The following is a 20734-nucleotide window of genomic DNA, read 5'->3' on the forward strand; positions in this document are numbered from 1 at the left end:
TAAACTAAACCATGTCCGATCATCACGTGAGATGGAGTAGTTTTCAATGGTGAACATCTCTATGTTGATCGTATCTACTATATGATTCACGTTCGACCTTTTCGGTCTCAGTGTTTTGAGGCCATATCTGCATATGCTAGGCTCGTCAAGTTTAACCTGAGTATTCTGCGCGTGCAAAACTGTCTTACACCTGTTGTATGTGAACGTAGAGCTTATCACACTCGATCATCACATGGTGTCTCGGCACGATGAACTGTCGCAACGGTGCATACTCAGGTAGAACACTTATACCTTGAAATTTTAGTGAGGGATCATCTTATAATGCTACCGCAGTACTAAGCAAAATAAGATGCATAAAAGATAAACATCACATGCAGTCAAAATATGTGACATGATATGGCCATCATCATCTTGTGCCTTTGGTCTCCATCTCCAAAGCACCACCATGATCTCCATCGTCACCGGCTTGACACCTTGATCTTCATCGTAGCATCATTGTCGTCTCGCCAACTATTGCTTCTACAACTATCGCTACCGCATAGTGATAAAGTAAAGCAATTACATGGCGGTTGCATTTCATACAATAAAGCGACAACCATAAGGCTCCTACCAGTTGCCGATAACTTTTACAAAACATGATCATCTCATACAATAACTTATATCGCATCATGTCTTGACCATATCACATCACAACATGCCCTGTAAAAAAAAGTTAGACATCCTCTACTTTGTTGTTGCAAGTTTTACGTGGCTGCTACGGGCTTCTAGCAAGAACCGTTCTTACCTACGTATCAAAACCACAACGATTTTTCATCAAGTGTGTTGTTTTAACCTTCAACAAGGACCGGCCGTAGTCAAATTCGATTCAACTAAAGTTGGAGAAACAGACACCCACCAGCCACCTTTATGCAAAACAAGTTGCATGTCTATCGGTGGAACCGGTCTCATGAACGTGGTCATGTAAGATTGGTCCGGGCCGCTTCATCCAACAATACTGCCGAATCAAAATAAGATGTTGGTGGTAAGCAGTATGACTATTATCGCCCACAACTCTTTGTGTTCTACTCATGCATATCATCTACGCATAGACCTGTCTCTGATACCATTGTTGGGGAACGTAGCATGCAATTTCAAAAAAATTCCTACGATCACGCAAGATCTATCTAGGAGATGCATAACAACAAGAGGGGGAGAGTGTGTCCACGTATCCTCGTATACCAAAAGCAGAAGCGTTAGGTTAACACGGTTGATGTAGTCGAACATCTTCACAATTCAACCGATCTAGTAACGAACGTATGGCACCTCCGAGTTCAGCACACGTTCAGCTCGATGATGTCCCTCGAACTCTTGATCCAACAGAGGGTCAAGGGAGAGTTTCATCAGCACGCCGGCGTGGTGAAAGTGGTGGTGATGTGATCCGCGCAGGGCTTCGCCTAAGCACTACGACGCTATGACTGGAGGAGTAAACTGTGGAGGGGGGCTGTAACACCCACGATGCAGCTATATCTCACATGTGTCGGGGCACAACTTAGAGGCATAACCGCATGGTAGGCATGTCGCAAGAGGGGTAATCTTTACACATCCCATGTACTGAATAAGAAAGGGATAAAGAGTCGGCTTACAATTGCCACTTCACACAATACATAAATATATCATACATCAACTAGAATACAATCAAGGTCTGACTACGGAACCAAAATAAAGAAAGACAACCCCAAATGCTAGATCCTTGATCGTCCCACCTGGGCTCCACTACTGATCATCCAGAAAAGACACATAGTAACGGCCCGAATCCTCGTCAAACTCCCACTTGAGTTCGGTAGCGTCCCCTACACTGGCATCATCGGCACCTGCATCTGTTTGGAAGTATCTGTGAGTCACGGGGACTCATCAATCTCACACCCTCGCGATCAAAACTATTTAAGCTTAAGGGTAGGAAAGGGTAGTGAGGTGGAGCTGCAGCAAGCACTAGCATATATGGTGGCTAACTTACGCGAAAGAGAGCGAGAAGAGAAGCAAAGCATGGTCAAGAAGCTAATAGTGATCAAGAAGTGATCCTGAAGCTACTTACGTTCAAGCATAACACGAGACCGTGTTCTCTTCCCGGACTCCGCCGAAAAGAGACCGTCACGGCTACACACGCGGTTGATTCATTTTAATTAAGTTAAGTGTCAAGTTTTCTACAACCGGATATTAACAAATTCCCATCTTCCCATAACCGCGGGGATGGCTTTCGAAATTTCAAAACTCTGCAGGGGTGTCCCAACTTAGCCCATCACAAGCTCACAGTCAATGAAGGATATTCCTTCTCCCGGGAAGACCCGATCAGACTCGGAATCCCGGTTACAAGACATTTTGACAATGGTAAAACAAGACCAGCAAAGCCGCCCCGATGTGCTGACAAATCTGTTGGGTTTCGTAGTAATTTCAAAAAAATTCCTACGCACACGCAAGATCATGGTGATGCATAGCAACAAGAGGGGAGAGTGTGATCTACGTACCCTTGTAGATCGACAACGGAAGCGTTTGGTTGATGTAGTCGTACGTCTCCACGGCCCGACCGATCAAGCGCCGAAACTACGGCACCTTCGAGTTCTAGCACACGTTCAGCTCGATGACGATCCCTGGACTCCGATCCAGCAAAGTGTCGGGGAAGAGTTCCGTCAGCATGACGGCGTGGTGACGATCTTGATGCACTACCGTCGCAGGGCTTCGCCTAAGCACCGCTACAATATTATCGAGGACTATGGTGGAAGGGGGCACAGCACACGGCTAAGAATATGATCACGTGGATCAACTTGTGTGTCTAGGGGTGCCCCCTGCCCCCGTATATAAAGGAGCAAGGGGAGGAGGCCGGCCGGCCCTATAGGCGCGCCAAGGAGGAGTCCTCCTCCTAGTAGGAGTAGGACTCCTACTAGGAGGGGGACGGAAGTGGGGAGGGAGAGGGAAAGGGGGCGCCGCCCCCCCTCTCCTAGTCCAATTCGGACCAGGGGGGAGGAGGTGCGCGGCCCACCTTTGGCTGCCCCTCTCTCTTTCCACTAAGGCCCATATGGCCCATTACTTCTCCCGGGGGGTTCCGGTAACCCTCCGGCTCTCCGGATTTCTCCGAAATCACCCGGAACACTTCCGGTGTCCGAATATAGCCGTCCAATATATCAATCTTTATGTCTCGACCATTTCGAGACTCCTCGTCATGTCCGTGTTCACATCCAGGACTCTGAACTAACTTCGGTACATCAAAACTCATAAACTCATAATATAACTGTCATCGAAACCTTAAGCGTGCGGACCCTACGGGTTCGAGAACAATGTAGACATGACCGAGACACGTCTCCGGTCAATAACCAATAGCGGAACCTGGATGCTCATATTGGCTCCTACATATTCTACGAAGATCTTTATCGGTCAGACCGCATAACAACATACGTTGTTCCCTTTGTCATCGGTATGTTACTTGCCCGAGATTCGATCGCCGGTATCTCAATACCTAGTTCAATCTCGTTACCGGCAAGTCTCTTTACTCGTTCTGTAATACATCATCTCGCAACTAACTCATTAGTTGCAATGCTTGCAAGGCTTATGTGATGTGCATTACCGAGAGGGCCCAGAGATACCTCTCCGACAATCGGAGTGACAAATCCTAATCTCGAAATACGCCAACCCAACATGTACCTTTGGAGACACCTGTAGAGCACCTTTATAATCACCCATTTACGTTGTGACGTTTGGTAGCACACAAAGTGTTCCTCCGGCAAACGGGAGTTGCATAATCTCATAGTCATAGGAACATGTATAAGTCATGAAGAAAGCAATAGCAACATACTAAACGATCGGGTGCTAAGCTAATGGAATGGGTCATGTCAATCAGATCATTCACCTAATGATGTGATCCCGTTAATCAAATAGCAACTCTTTGTCCATGGTTAGGAAACATAACCATCTTTGATTAACGAGCTAGTCAAGTAGAGGCATACTAGTGACACTCTGTTTGTCTATGTATTCACACATGTATTATGTTTCCGGTTAATACAATTCTAGCATGAATAATAAACATTTATCATGATATAAGGAAATAAATAATAACTTTATTATTGCCTCTAGGGCATATTTCCTTCAGTCTCCCACTTGCACTAGAGTCAATAATCTAGTTCACATCGCCATGTGATTCAACACTAAGAGTTCACATCACCATGTGATTAACACCCATAGTTCACATCGTCATGTGACCTATACCCAAAGGGTTTACTAGAGTCAATAATCTAGTTCACATCATTTATGTGATTAACACCCAAAGAGTACTAAGGTGTGATCATGTTTTGCTTGTGAGATAATTTTAGTCAACGGGTCTGTCACATACAAATCCGTAAGTATTTTGCGAATTCTATGTCTACAATGCTCTGCACGGAGCTACTCTAGCTAATTGCTCCCACTTCCAATATGTATCTAGATCGAGACTTAGAGTCATCCAGATCTGTGTCAAAACTTGCATCGACGTAACTTTTTACGACGAACCTTTTGTCACCTCCATAATCGAGAAATATTTCCTTATTCCACTAAGGATAATTTTGACCAATGTCCAGTGATCTACTCTTAGATCACTATTGTACTCCCTTGCTTAACACGGTGTAGGGTATACAATAGATCTGGTACACATCATGGCATACTTTATAGAACCTATGGCTGAGGCATAGGGAATGACTTTCATTCTCTTTCTATCTTCTGCCGTGGTCGGGCTTTGAGTCTTACTCAATTTCATACCTTGTAACACAGCCAAGAACTCTTTCTTTGACTATTCCATTTTTGAACTACTTCAAAATATTGTCAAGGTATGTACTCATTGAAAAAAAACTTATCAAGCGTCTTGATCTATCTCTATAGATTTTGATGCTTAATATGTAAGCAGCTTCACCGAGGTCTTTCTTTGAAAAACTTCTTTAAAAACACTCCTTTATGCTTTGCAAAATAATTCTACATTATTTCCGATCAACAATATGTCATTCACATATACTTATCAGAAATGTTGTAGTGCTCCCACTCACTTTCTTGTAAATACAGGCTTCACTGCAAGTCTGTATAAAACTATATGCTTTGATCAACTTATCAAAGCGTATATTCCAACTCCGAGATGCTTGCACCAGTCCATAGATGGATCGCTGGAGCTTGCATATTTTGTTTAGCACCTTTAGGATTGACAAAACCTTCTGGTTGCATCATATACAACTCTTCTTTAAATCCATTAAGGAATGTAGTTTTGTTTATCCATCTACCAAATTTCATAATCATAAAATGCGACAATTGCTAACATGATTCGGACAGACTTAAGCATCGCTACGGGTGAGAAGGTCTCATCGTAGTCAATCCCTTGAACTTGCCGAAAACCTTTTGCGACAAGTCGAGCTTTGTAGACAGTAACACTACTATCAGCGTCCGTCTTCCTCTTGAAGATCCATTTATTTTCTATGGCTTGCCGATCATCGGGCAAATCCATCAAAGTCCATACTTTGTTCTCATACATGGATCATATCTCAGATTTCATAGCCTCAAACCATTTCGCGGAATCTGGGCTCATCATCGCTTCCTCATAGTTCGTAGGCTCATCATGGTCAAGTAACATGACCTCCAGAACTGGATTACCGTACCACTCCGGCGCGGATCTCACTCTGGTTTACCTACGAGATTCGGTAGTGACTTGATCTGAAGTTACATGATCATCATCATTAGCTTCCTTACTAATTGGTGTAGGTGTCACAGAAACAAATTTCTGTGATGTACTATTTTCCAATAAGGGAGTAGGTACAGTTACCTCGTCAAGTTCTACTTTCCTCCCACTCACTTCTTTCGAGAGAAACTCCTTCTCCAGAAAGTTACCGAATTTAGCAACAAAAGTCTTGCCTTCGGATCTGTGATAGAAGGTGTATCCAATAGTTTGCTTTGGATATCCTATGAAGACACATTTTTCTGATTTGGGTTCGAGCTTATCAGGTTGAAGCTTTTTCACATAAGCATCGCAGCCCCAAACTTTCAGAAACGACAACTTTGGTTTCTTGCCAAACCACAGTTCATAAGGCGTCGTCTCAACGGATTTAGATGGTGCCCTATTTAACGTGAATGTGGCTGTCTCTAGAGCGTATCCCCAAAATGATAGCGGTAAATCAGTAAGAGACACCATAGATCATACCATATCTAGTAAAGTACGATTATGATGTTCGGACACACCATTGTGCTGTGGTGTTCCGGGTGGCGTGAGTTGCGAAACTATTCCACATTGTTTCAATTGTACACCAAACTCGTAACTCAAATATTTTCCTCCATGATCAGATCGTAGGAATTTTATTTTCTTGTTACGATGATTTTCAACTTCACTCTGAAATTCTTTGAACTTTTCAAACGTTTCAGACTTGTGTTTCATTAAGTAGATATACCCATATCTGCTTAAGTCATCTGTTAAGGTGAGAAAATAACGATATCCGCCACGAGACTCAACATTCATCGGACCACATACATCTGTATGTATGATTTCTAATAAATCTGTTGCTCTCTCCATAGTACCGGAGAATGGTGTTTTTGTCATCTTACCCATAAGGCACGGTTCGCAAGTACCAAGTACTTCATAATCAAGTGGTTCCAAAAGCCCATCAGTATGGAGTTTCTTCATGCGCTTTATGCCGATATGACCTAAACGGCAGTGCCACAAATAAGTTGCACTATCATTATCAACTCTGCATCTTTTGGTTTCAATATTATGATTATGTGTATCACTACGATCGAGATCCAACGAACTATTTTCATTGGGTGTGTAGCCATATAAGGTTTTATTCATGTAAACAGAACAACAATTTATTCTCTTACTTAAATGAATAACCGTATTACAATAAACATGATCAAATCATATTCATGCTCAACGCAAACACCAAATAACACTTATTCAGGTTCAACACTAATCCCGAAAGTATAGGGAGTGTGCGATGATGATCATATCAATCTTGGAACCACTTCCAACACACATCGTCACTTCACCCTTAACTAGTCTCTGTTTATTCTGTAACTCCCGTTTCGAGTTACTAATCTTAGCAACTGAACTAGTATCAAATACTGAGGGGTTGCTATAAACACTAGTAAAGTACACATCAATAACATGTATATCAAATATACTTATGTTCACTTTGCCATCCTTCTTATCCGCCAATCACTTGGGGTAGTTCCGCTTCCAGTGACCAGTCCCTTTGCAGTAGAAACACTTAGTCTCAGGCATAGGACCAGACTTGGGCTTCTTCACTTGAGCAGCAACTTGCTTGCTATTCTTCTTGAAGTTCCCTTTCTTCCCTCTGCCCTTTTCTTGAAACTAGTGGTCTTGTCTACCATCAACACTTGATGTTTTTCTCGATTTCTACCTTCGTCAGTTTCCGCATTACGAAGAGCTTGGGAATCGTTTCCGTTACCCCTTGCATATCATAGTTCATCACGAAGTTCTACTAACTTGGTGATGGTGACTAGAGAATTCTGTCAATCACTATCTTATCTGGAAGATTAACTCCCACTTGATTCAAGCGATTGTAGTACTCAGACAATCTGGGCACATGCTCACTAGTTGAGTGATTCTCCTCCATCTTTTAGCTATAGAACTTGTTGGAGACTTCATATCTCTCAACTCGGGTATTTGCTTGAAATATTAACTTCAGCTCCTGGAACATCTCATATGCTCCATGACGTTCAAAACGTCTTTAAAGTCCCGATTCTAAGCCATTAAGCATGGTGCACTAAACTATCAAGTAGTCATCATATTGAGCTAGCCAAACGTTCATAATGTCTGCATCTGCTCCTGCAATAGGTCCGTCACCTAGCGGTGCATCAAGGACATAATTCTTCTATGCAGCAATGAGGATAAACCTCAGATAACGGATCCAATCCGCATCATTGCTACTAACATCTTTCAACACAATTTTCTCTAGGAACATATCAAAATAAACACAGGGAAGCAACAACGCGAGCTATTGATCTGCAAAATACTACCAGGACTAAGTTCATGATAAATTTAAGTTCAATTAATCATATTACTTAAGAACTCCCACTTAGATAGACATCCCTCTAATCCTCTAAGTGATTACATGATCCAAATCAACTAAACCATGTCCGATCATCACGTGAGATGGAGTAGCTTCATTGGTGAACATCACTATGTTGATCATATCTACTATATGATTCACGCTCGACCTTTCGGTCTCCGTGTTCTGAGGCCATATCTATATATGCTTGGCTCGTCAAGTATAACCTGAGTATTCCACGTGTGCAACTGTTTTGCACCCGTTGTATTTGAACGTAGAGCCTATCACACCCGATCATCACGTGGTGTCTCAGCACGAAGAACTTTCGCAACGGTGCATACTCAGGGAGAACACTTCTTGATAATTAGTGAGAGATCATCTTATAATGCTACCGTCAATCAAAGCAAGATAAGATGCATAAAAGATAAACATCACATGCAATCAATATAAGTGATATGATATGGCCATCGTCATCTTGTGCTTGTGATCTCCATCTTCGAAGCACCGTCATGATCACCATCGTCACCGGTGTGACACCTTGATCTCCATCGTAGCATCGTTGTCGTCTCGCCAATCTTATGCTTCCATGACTATCGCTACCGCTTAGTGATAAAGTAAAGCATTACAGTGCGATTTCATTGCATACAATAAAGCGACAACCATATGGCTCTTGCCAGTTGCCGATAACTCGGTTACAAAACATGATCATCTCATACAATAAAATTTAGCATCATGTCTTGACCATATCACATCACAACATGCCCTGCAAAAACAAGTTAGACGTCCTCTACTTTGTTGTTGCAAGTTTTACGTGGCTGCTACGGGCTTAAGCAAGAACCAATCTTACCTACGCATCAAAACCACAACGATAGTTTGTCAAGTTGGTGTTGTTTTAACCTTCGCAAGGACCGGGCGTAGCCACACTCGGTTCAACTAAAGTTGGAGAAACTGTCACCCGCTAGCCACCTTTGTGCAAAGCACGTCAGGAGAACCGGTCTCGCGTAAGCGTACGCGTAATGTTGGTTCGGGACACTTCGTCCAACAATACCGCCGAACCAAAGTATGACATGCTGGTAAGCAGTATGACTTATATCGCCCACAACTCACTTGTGTTCTACTCGTGCATATAACATCAACACATAAAACCTAGGCTCGGATGCCACTGTTGGGTTTCGTAGTAATTTCAAAAAAATTCCTACGCACACGCAAGATCATGGTGATGCATAGCAACGAGAGCGGAGAGTGTGATCTACGTACCCTTGTAGATCGACAACGGAAGCGTTTGGTTGATGTAGTCGTACGTCTCCACGACCCGACCGATCAAGCGCCGAAACTATGGCACCTCCGAGTTCTAGCACACGTTCAGCTCGATGACGATCCCCGGACTCTGATCCAGCAAAGTGTCGGGGAAGAGTTCCGTCAGCACAACGGCGTGGTGACGATCTTGATGCACTACCGTCGCAGGGCTTCGCCTAAGCACCGCTACAATATTATCGAGGACTATGGTGGAAGGGGGCACCGCACACGGCTAAGAATATGATCACGTGGATCAACTTGTGTGTCTAGGGGTGCCCCCTGCCCCCGTATATAAAGGAGCAAGGGGAGGAGGCCGGCCGGCCCTATAGGCGCGCCAAGGAGGAGTCCTCCTCCTAGTAGGAGTAGGACTCCTACTAGGAGGGGGAAGGAAGTGGGGAGGGAGAGGGAAAGGGGGGCGCCGCCCCCCTCTCCTAGTCCAATTCAGACCAGGGGGGAGGAGGCGCGCGACCCACCTTTGGCTGCCCCTCTCTCTTTCCACTAAGGCCCATATGGCCCATTACTTCTCCCGGGGGGGTTCCGGTAACCCTCCGGCTCTCCGGTTTACTCCGAAATCACCCGGAACACTTCCGGTGTCCGAATATAGCCGTCCAATATATCAATTTTTATGTCTCGACCATTTCGAGACTCCTCGTCATGTCCGTGATCACATCCGGGACTCCGAACTAACTTCGGTACATCAAAACTCATAAACTCACAATATAACTGTCATCGAAACCTTAAGCGTGCGGACCCTATGGGTTCGAGAACAATGTAGACATGACCGAGACACGTCTCTGGTCAATAACCAATAGCGGAACCTGGATGCTCATTTTGGCTCCTACATATTCTACGAAGATCTTTATCGGTCAGACCGCATAACAACATACGTTGTTCCCTTTGTCAACGGTATGTTACTTGCCCGAGATTCGATCGTCGGTATCTCAATACCTAGTTCAATCTTGTTACCGGCAAGTCTCTTTACTCGTTCTGTAATACATCATCTCGCAACTAACTCATTAGTTGCAATGCTTGCAAGGCTTATGTGATGTGCATTACCGAGATGGCCCAGAGATACCTCTCCGACAATCGGAGTGACAAATCCTAATCTCGAAATACGCCAACCCAACATGCACCTTTGGAGACACCTGTAGAGCACCTTTATAATCACCCATTTACATTGTGACGTTTGGTAGCACACAAAGTGTTCCTCCGGCAAACGAGAGTTGCATAATCTCATAGTCATAGGAACATGTATAAGTCATGAAGAAAGCAATAGCAACATACTAAACGATCGGGTGCTAAGCTAATGGAATGGGTCATGTCAATCAGATCATTCACCTAATGATGTGATCCCGTTAATCAAATAACAACTCTTTGTTCATGGTTAGGAAACATAACCATCTTTAATTAACGAGCTAGTCAAGTAGAGGCATACTAGTGACACTCTGTTTGTCTATGTATTCACACATGTATTATGTTTCCGGTTAATACAATTCTAGCATGAATAATAAACATTTATCATGATATAAGTAAATAAATAATAACTTTATTATTGCCTCTAGGGCATATTTCCTTCAAAATCCCGATAGGAGATGCACATATCTTGTTCTCAGGGCACACCGGATGAGCCAAACGTCAGGTTTGCATAGACCCTGGTTGCCCAGGGGGCGCCGGACATCGCTCAGGTTGGACCAACACTTAGAGAAGCACTGGCCCGTGGTTTAAAATAAAGATGACCCTTGAGTCCGCGGAACCCAAGGGAAAAGGCTTAGGTGGCAAATGGTAAAACCAAGGTTGGGCCTTGCTGGAGGAGTTTTATTCAAAGCGAACTGTCAAGGGGTTCCCATAACACCCAACCACGTAAGGAACGCAAAATCAAGGAACATAACACCGGTATGACGGAAACTAGGGCGGCAAGAGTGGAACAAAACACCAGGCATAAGGCCGAGCCTTCCACCCTTTACCAAGTATATAGATGCATTAAAGTAAATAAGATATAATAATTATATCCCAACAATATCCATGTTCCAACATGGAACAAACTTCATCTTCACCTGCAACTAGCAACGCTATAAGAGGGGCTGAGCAAAGCAGTAACATAGCCAAACAACAGTTTGCTAGGAAGGTGGGTTAGAGGCTTGACATGCCAATATGGGAGGCATGATATAACAAGTGGTAGGTAGCGTGACATAGCGATAGAACGAACAACTAGCAAGCAAAGATAGAAGTGATTTCGAGGGTATGGTCATCTTGCATGCAAAGTTCTCAGAGTTGACGAAAGCTTGATCTTCGTAAGCGTACTCAACAGGTTCCTCGATCACGTACTCGTGTACCGGCTCTACCCAAAGCAAGAACACAAGCAAAAGGGACAACAATCAATCATGGTGCAATGCACAAACAACATGATGCAAAACATGGCATGACATGCGGGATGTGATATGCAATGCATATACGTGCGCCGGAAGGAAAAGGATGAACAAGGCATCAACTTGGAAAACCAAGTGTGCCGCTGGAAAGATGAGATGATTTCGGTCGAAATCGATATAAAGATCGTCGGAATCGGATTCACGGTTTGCAAAAGGCAAGCAAAACAAGAATGGCACAATTCTGCGATTAACAGCATGATACCATCTAGAATGCAAAAAGAAACTAAGCTGCTGCACTCCAACAAAGCAACAAAGCACATAGCAGTGATCTACTCAAGATGCTTCACAAAAGATGAACACTGAGCTACAGCTAAATCACACCAGAGCAGGTTCAAACAAGCATGGAAAAAATGCAAAAGATATCAGCTTCACAGACTTGGTGAAAATACTAACATGCCAGAAATAACATCAGGAAGCAATGTTTAGAGCAAGCTAACGACATGCTACAGGAACAGATCATAGCAAACAAAGGCATGGCATGAATCTACTAAATGCACAGAACAAAAGTCCCTTACTTATCATGAGCCAAAAAGGCACAGAAAATATGATGGCACTCATGTAAACATAGCAAGTTTTATTAACAGATTCAGACTTAGCAGAAAACTAGGCATGGCATAAACAACATTATGAAGGCATCTTTGCGAGCTCAATTCACTCATCACAAGGCATTGCATGACAAAATAAGCATACTGCCAGCAAGAAGACATGTTCAAGAAGCTAACCATGGCAAGATCAAGTTCATAGCATGCATGGATAAACTACAACAACCATGGAAAAATTGATTAACATGTAAACAATCTGCCAGGAACATTTTATAGCAAAGGTAGAGCAAGATTAAGACATGCTAGGGCACTCCATAAATGTAAACAAGGGCATGGATGGATAGAGCACAACCATATGTCCAAAATATCCGTACTAAAGCAACTCAAAACAAGCATGGATCTTACTGTAGCATCATGTTTACATGGCATAAAAATAACAACAGGCACAAGACTTAGCAAAATCCTAAGTTCCTGAAATCAGCAATAACACGAAGGGTACTTTGCAAGCTTGTGCTAGTCACTACGTTGATCAAAAAAATACATGGCAAGCACCCCTGTAAAGATGGCATGGCATAGTTCAAAACACATGTAGAGCTCATGCCCATATGAAGCACACAACAAATGTGACAAAAATGACAAATCAACATAATCTGCTAAGTAATAGGAGCAAACATTTTATAGCACTCTTGCATCAAAGATCTGGGCATCAAGATGAACTCAAACAAGCATCTCAATGGAGTGAAATGAAGAGGACATCATGATGAACATTTTGATATATCATGCGCACAAAAGAGAGCAGCACACACAAAGTTATGGCATGATGAACAGGGCTCCAAAATGCTAAAATTTAAGGACTTAGGCAAAATTCGGGGTCAACCTTCGTTTTGGATCTGGATCTGGGGGCTTCGGGCATGGACTTCGAGGCGGCCGGAGGTGTCGCCGGAGTTGAGGAGGGAGATGGGGCCGACAAAGTCGGGGCGGCCGGAGGACGTCGGCGGTAGGGCGCGGTTGCGGCGGGGCGGCGAAGAAGGCAGTGGCCGGCGGCGAGGGGCGGCGCGGAGGGCGGCGGCCGGCGGCGAGGGGCGGCGCGGAGAGCGGCGGCCGGCGGCGAGGGGCGGCGTGAAGGACGGCGGAGGATGCGGCGGCCGGCGGCGAGGGACGGCGCGGAGGGCGATGGTGGCACTCGCCGGCGAGGTACGGGCGCGAGGAAGAGCGGCGCGGCCGGTCGGGCTCGCGCGGGCCTGATCCGGGGTCCGGCGTGCCGCGACGGCGCGCGGGACGGGCGCGCGACAGTTGACAGGCGGAGATTGGGTGCGGGACGCGGAAGGCTGACATGGCGGCTTGCCATTGGGTGAAGCGATGTGTTCGGCGGACATGTCCGGCGCGGATGGACATGTCCGGCGGTGCGGTGGAGAAGGGGCTAGGGGTTGTACTGCGCGAAATAGAAGGGGATGTGTTTATATAGGTAGAGGGAGGTAGGGATGTCCAAATGAGGTGTAGTTTTCGCCCACGCGATCGTGATCCGACGGCGGAGGACATGGAAGGGGTTTGGATGGGTTGTTGGGCCGTTTTGGAGGGGTGTTGGGCTGCAACACACAAGAGGCCTTCCCGGTTACCCGGTTAATCGTTGGAGTATCAAACGGACTCCAAATGGCACGAAATTTTACAGGTGGTCTACCAGTGGTGTACCAAGGCCGCTTGGAAAATCTTGATCCATTCCGAGAATGTCTAACACCCGCTCACAAAAAGAGACAAAAGGGGGATGCCGGATGAGGGAGTGTCGGATTGCAAAACGGACAACGGGGAAAAAGCTCGGATGCATGAGACGAACACGTAAGCAAATGAGATGCACATGAGGACATGATATGGAATGCATGACATGGAAAAAATGCAAAACAAAGACAAAACCAACCACGAAGGGGAAAATCATATCGCATCTACGGAAAAGGCAAGAGTCGGAGTTACAAATATGGAAAGTTATATCTGGGGCGTTACAGGGGTACCGCACACGGCTAAGAGAATAAAGGTTGTGCTTTGGGGTGCCCCCTACCCCCGTATATAAAGGAGGGGAGGAGGAGGCCGGCCACCAAGGGGCGCGCCAAGAGGGGGGAGTCCTACTAGGACTCCACTCCTAGTAGGATTCGCCCCCCTTTTTTCCTTTCTTATGGAGGGGAAAGAGGGAAGGAGAGGGAGAGGGAGAGGGAGAGGGAAAGAGGAAAGGGGGCCGCGCCCCCTCCCCCTTGTCCAATTCGGACTCCCTTAGGGGGCGCCACCCTATGGGCTCCCCTCTCTTTCTCCCCTATGGCCCATGAAGGCCCATTACTTCCCTCGGGGGTTCCGGTAACCCCTCGGTACCCTAATAAATATCCGAAATGTTTCGAAATCATTCCGGTGTCCGAATACCTTCATCCAATATATCAATCTTTACCTCTCGACTATTTCGAGACTCCTCGTCATGTCCGTGATCTTATCCGGGACTCCGAACAATCTCCGGTCATCAAAACACATAACTCATAATACAAATTGTCACCGAACGTTAAGCGTGCGGACCCTACGGGTTCGAGAACTATGTAGACATGACCGAGACACATCTCTGATCAATAACCAATAGCGGAACCTGGATGCTTATATTGGTTCCTACATATTCTACGAAGATCTTTATCGATCAAACCGTAATAACAACATACATTATTCCCTTTGTCATTGGTATGTTACTTGCCCGAGATTCGATCGTCGGTATCCTCATACCTTGTTCAATCTCGTTACCGGCAAGTCTCTTTACTCGTTCCATAATGCATCATCCCGTAACTAACTCATTAGTCACATTGCTTGCAAGGCTTATAGTGATGTGCATTACCGAGAGGGCCCAGAGATACCTCTCCAATACTCGGAGTGACAAATTCTAATCTTGATCTATGCCAACCCAGCAAACACTTTCGAAGATACCTGTAGAGCATCTTTATAATCACCCAGTTACGTTGTGACGTTTGATAGCACACAAGGCGTTCCTCCGGTATTCAGGAGTTGCATAATCTCATAGTTAGAGGAATATGTATAAGTCATGAAAAAAGCAATAGCAATAAAACTTAACGACCATTATGCTAAGCTAATGGATGGGTCTTGTCCATCACATCATTCTTCTAATGATGTGATCCCGTTTATCAAACGGCAAACACATGTCTATGGTCAGAAAACTGAACCATCTTTGATTAACGAGCTAGTCTAGTAGAGGCATGCTATAGGGACACTTTGTTTTGTCTATGTATTCACACATGTATCAAGTTTTCGTTTAATACAATTCTAGCATGAATAATAAATATTTATCATGATATAAGGATATATAAATAACAACTTTATTGTTGCCTCTAGGGCATATTTTCTTCAAGTTCTTGATGCTCCATGCAAACTGACGATGGGAAGTCGTTCTTCACGTCAGGCGATGAACGTTGGGAGGACGTGTGAATCTCTACCTCGGACAACACCAGCGAGTGTGATGATGATGAGGACGACTCGGAGTAGTTCTAGTTGCACGTAGTTTATCTAGTTGCACCGTAGTACTTTTTATCTATCTATGTTATGAATTATGTAAAATATCTTTATATCGTTTTTATCTATGCTATGAACTATGTATGGTTTTTTATCTATGAACAAAATATCTATGCACCGTAGTCCAAAGTGTTTATACGAGAGCGTGCGCTGTATTTTTGCGTGCTGCTGGAGCTACGCGCGTGTGCTGCATTTTGTCGCGGCTGCTGGAGCTAGCGCTGCCCGCCGCGGCAAACCAGACGATCAGCGCACTGCAAACTGGTTTTTAGCCGCACGCCGCGCCTTGGGCGACTGTTGGAGATGCTCTTAGGCCTTCTTCTTTTGACTGGGCTGCACACCAGGCCAGTAGAAAAATCTATACATAGAGAGAAAAACCTATAGCCAGTTGAATTTTCCACGCCTCGTGCCTAGGTCCCTCCGCTCCTGCACCACTCTGTAATAATGCACACACTTTATGTATCCCACTACTTTGACAAATCATTGCCTTGGGCCCACTTCTATAGCTACATGGTCATGCGCCCAACTTCCACCACTCCAGCCAATCTCAGTCATTTTTCATGTTGTCTTCGACACTCTCTTTACTAGTCTCATGCCTCTTTCTACTCACCCACGGTTGCATCATCGATCAACCACTTTGCCGAGGCATATCACTTTGCATCACTCCTACTTGCACACATTGTATAGTTGCCGAGTTTTTCTTATCTCCAAATACCATGCACTAGGACATCAATATGATCATAATGTTGCAGTATAGCTAGAAAGACAAAAGAAGAGCCACAAACAATTTTTCGGTGATTGAGTTGTGCCACGTTACCTAAAAAGCTCACACCCCGCTTTATTATATATAAAGCAAGTTGTGGCACGTTCAAAATAAGATTTCCGCGACCATGGCCAAGGTTAAATCAATGTAGCGTGAAGTTGAATAAGAAAATGAACACTCATCTGGCTAACAACAAGGACCACAAACAACATTCCATTTTAAAGGACAAATCAACTTTTGTCTTGTTCCCGGAAGAAGCACAAATTGGTTTCTAGCCACAATATATAATAAAAAAGATGATGCGTGGGACGGGGGTATATATGGGGTTGTTACGGAAGTTGCATTCCACATGAAAATGATAGAGGCATGACAAAGCAAAATAAAAGAGATATGTTAGCTGCTCATATATTATCGCCAACGGAAAACTAAATCCTATGTACCAACCGGCACACAGTATTAGAACGACTCAATTACAAGCAAAAAAGGTTCTCACGTGCGAGTACCAATTGCCTTAACAAGTTGTACAACTTGAACCCGAAAGAAATATTCTTCACCAGTTCACCTTAATCATTTTACACGTTTGTACCACTAGCACCTAGTTGGCGAGCTACTTGGTACGTGTGTCCCGACTACTACGACCTGACCTCTTCTCGGACAATGAAGATGATGGAGTTATTAGGTAGCTAGGTTCGTGCCACGAGATCAAATGACGAAGTTCCTCCACATCGGTAGAGGTAATCTCGATCAGAAGAAATAACAGGCCGCCCACGATGATATCTGACTACCTCAACGCGCGCACATGTGCTTCGAATTTGACCAGTGTACTTCGTCGAGATATATTTTTCTATGAAACTTTTCAAGCTTAGTTATACCTCAGAGAAGCAATCGATCTTGTGCAGGCAGTACAAATACACAACGTATGCATGGTGGCAGTCTATCTCATCGTTACAGATACATCTTCCTTGATTAGTTTTGTAAGGCTTAGTCAGCGATGGAGTACTCGCCGAAGCTAGCAGTAGTGGTGCTCTTAGCTCTCGCGTCCGCCATGGCGGTCACGGCCCAGAACTCGGAGCAGGACTTCGTGGACGCCCACAACGCGGCGCGCGCTGACGTGGGCCTTGGGGAGGTGACATGGGACGCTACCGTGGCAGCCTTCGCGCAGGACTACGCGGATCAGCGCCGCGGCGACTGCCAGCTGGTACATTCCGAGGCCGGCAGTACGGGGAGAACCTCTACGGAGGCGGCGGCGGCAGGACCGGATGGACGGCGATGGACGCCGTGAATTCATGGGTGTCGGAGAAGCAGTACTACGACCACAGCAGCAACAGCTGCTCGGCGCCGGCGGACAAGTCGTGCTTGCACTACACGCAGGTGGTGTGGCGCGACTCGACGGCCATCGGTTGCGCCCGCGTCGTCTGCGACAGCGGCGACGGTGTGTTCATCATCTGCAGCTACAACCCGCCAGGCAACTTCCCCGGGGTGAGCCCGTACTAGGCTATATGCATCATGCATGCATGCATGCGAGTGTGCATGTACGTACGGCGTATTGCATAAATAAAATGATTAAGCTGTGATAACTACAGTGTGATCAGATGAGATATATAAATAACCAGCCGGCCGGATTTGACGTCATATATTGTTTAGACCGGCTGTATAGATATGTATATGTACTGTTATGATTCAGGTAATAAGTTGTGTTATTGTACAAGCAGTGTTTATGAATAAATATATGGTTCTACTATTATACTGAGTATGATATTTGTGCTTCGCTGTGGAAAAAAACCACTAATCAAAGTGTCTTTCTTCCATTTTGTCATCTCGCACTTGTTCTCTATGTTGTGCATTTTCTGTTTTGCATCCCAACTCATACAAACAAACGGAGTAGATCTCGAGATGGCATGATAGGTCTCGTTTCTGAGACTCTCGCTCCCTCTCTGCGCCATAGGCCACTCCGGCCGTGACGGTCACCCACTCTGCCATTATGGCTCACCCATCCCCTCCCAGGTTTTGCTTCAGATCCAGCTCTAGCCGCGGTCCCGTGCAAGCTCACTCTCGACCAGCGGTCCATGGTAGGTTTCGGACTCGCTTTCGGCCCCGTCCGTGAATGCAGTAGATCTGACCTCGACGCCACAAATCCTACCGCGGGGAGAGTCATCCCATGCCACGCATGCCTGTGGTACTCCGGATCTGGGCGTTGTGATTGAGCGGCAGTACCTAAATCCATCGTGGTCATCCCCTCCGCTCTTGTCAACATTTCCTCTTCGAGCGAGGAGGAAGGATGGACGAAGCTCTAATCCTGAAGGAACACACAGACAAGCAAGGAACCATAGATTATTAGCGCCCACATACAGCTACACCACTCGGACCGACGACGGGACATCAATGGTGCACCGGGCCGCGAGGTCTTCTTAAGCTGCTTCAAAGGCCGAGATCCTCTGGGCTGCATATCGTTTGCGAGCTGCTAGGGCATTTCGGCACAGAGTACCCTCAAAATCCATGAAAGGGCGGACCATGAGGGGCTGCCCGTGCGAGGCTATGTCCGGCACCGACCAGGGCGCCAGTTCAAGATCAGGTTCAAAGCGCCAGGCAATTACCCCTTGATCCACCAAAAGAGATAAAATGTGAATGAACTTCACTATTTGTTTCAGAAGATAACTTACCAGTGTTGTTGTTAATTACAAATGATTGTGAAGGTGTATGGTAGGAAGCCAATAACACTTAGTGTGGAATATTTTTAGAATGCAAAGTACATAATTTTTGTATTGGAGATGCCGGCTTCTTCTAGTATGATATAAATTGCAATCTTATAAATATTGTTCTTTAGTGCAATTGTTGCTCAATAGAACATCTCAAAATATGTTCGAAAGAGTTCAATCAAGTCTTGCGAGTTAACCCGCCGACAATGATTTATGGCTATTTGATACTCTGGGTGCATATATGCAGAAAATAAATCGTATTGGTTGTAGGTTATGATGCTAATACTGGACAAGGAAGCACTGGTGCAGCAGCTGTAATCTGGAGGGGTCTATCATATTGCCCGTGTCTTCTCTCTCATGTTGTGACTCGAGGCTGAAGAAACCGAAATTATTGCCTGACTGAAGGACTAAAAGCACCGACGACTGTTTTAATCCATCCCATCATTCAGATTGTTTGGCTATTGTTTCTACTTTGAAGAATGCAGTGCACAATAAATCTCGACTTCACAATAGTGATGTGGAAACTAGGGACTGAATTTGTGAAGATTGCCAGCATGATTCTTATCAATTTGGTAAATTTTAAAACCATATAACAAAAAAGTCTCAAACATGTTGTGTCTGGTTTTTCTCGCTAGCTTTTAAACAGTAGAAAAGATACTCTTGGTATAGATTGGCCAGTGTTTGAGCTGAGCCAGAAAAGAAAATATATTTTGTATATACTCCATGGGTAAGTCATGCAGGTTGCTCTGGCAATTAAAAATGCAGCTAATGGTCCGGTTATTCTTGACACTTTGGGTCTATATAATTTAGGTTTCGTTCTACTTGGTCAATATTAATTATTATACAATTTTATATATCCAAGTATAGATTACATGCCCTCACGTTTGGACTGGTCAGGGCAAAGATTAAGTTCCATCTAAACAACTAAATTGATTTTAGAGGCTATAAGTATAATGCATGGGAGTTAGGTGACCACTTCTGTCCAAAATAGTGAAAGTAGCCAATTTATATATATAATTTACAGCAAATAGTGCAAGGCACTCGTGGGACTGGATTGTAGCATGGGATTTTAGGATACTAGGGGCTTTGTTCATGCATTTTTGCTTGAAGAAACATGTCTGCTACTTTGGGATGGTGCTCCAATGGTACACTGCCACCATTTTGAGGCCCTTGACAGAAAATTGAGAGATATACTTTCAATGAACGGCAGCAACAAATGTACTCTTCCTTTTGATATTCTACAATAGAAGAAAACTTCTATGCTACATTGATTTGATCTCTCACACAAAACAACAGCCGGACAAATCACAGCTAAACCGACGATGGGCAATTTCACAAGCCGGCAGGCCGCCGCGGCTTCGCACGGCTAGTATAGTTTAGACCGGCAATGGATATGTATTGCTATGATTCAAGTAAGTTGTGTTAT

At 44.8% G+C, this 20734-nt stretch overlaps 1 pseudogene; it reads left to right on the forward strand.

Annotated features, from left to right (window-relative positions):
- The first annotated feature begins 17603 nt into the window (after positions 1–17603).
- LOC123108036 (pathogenesis-related protein 1-like) lies at positions 17604–18220 on the forward strand (annotated as a pseudogene).
- Positions 18221–20734: the final 2514 nt, after the last annotated feature.

The sequence above is a fragment of the Triticum aestivum genome, chromosome 5A (assembly GCF_018294505.1).
Source record: "Triticum aestivum cultivar Chinese Spring chromosome 5A, IWGSC CS RefSeq v2.1, whole genome shotgun sequence".
NCBI lineage: Eukaryota > Viridiplantae > Streptophyta > Magnoliopsida > Poales > Poaceae > Triticum > Triticum aestivum.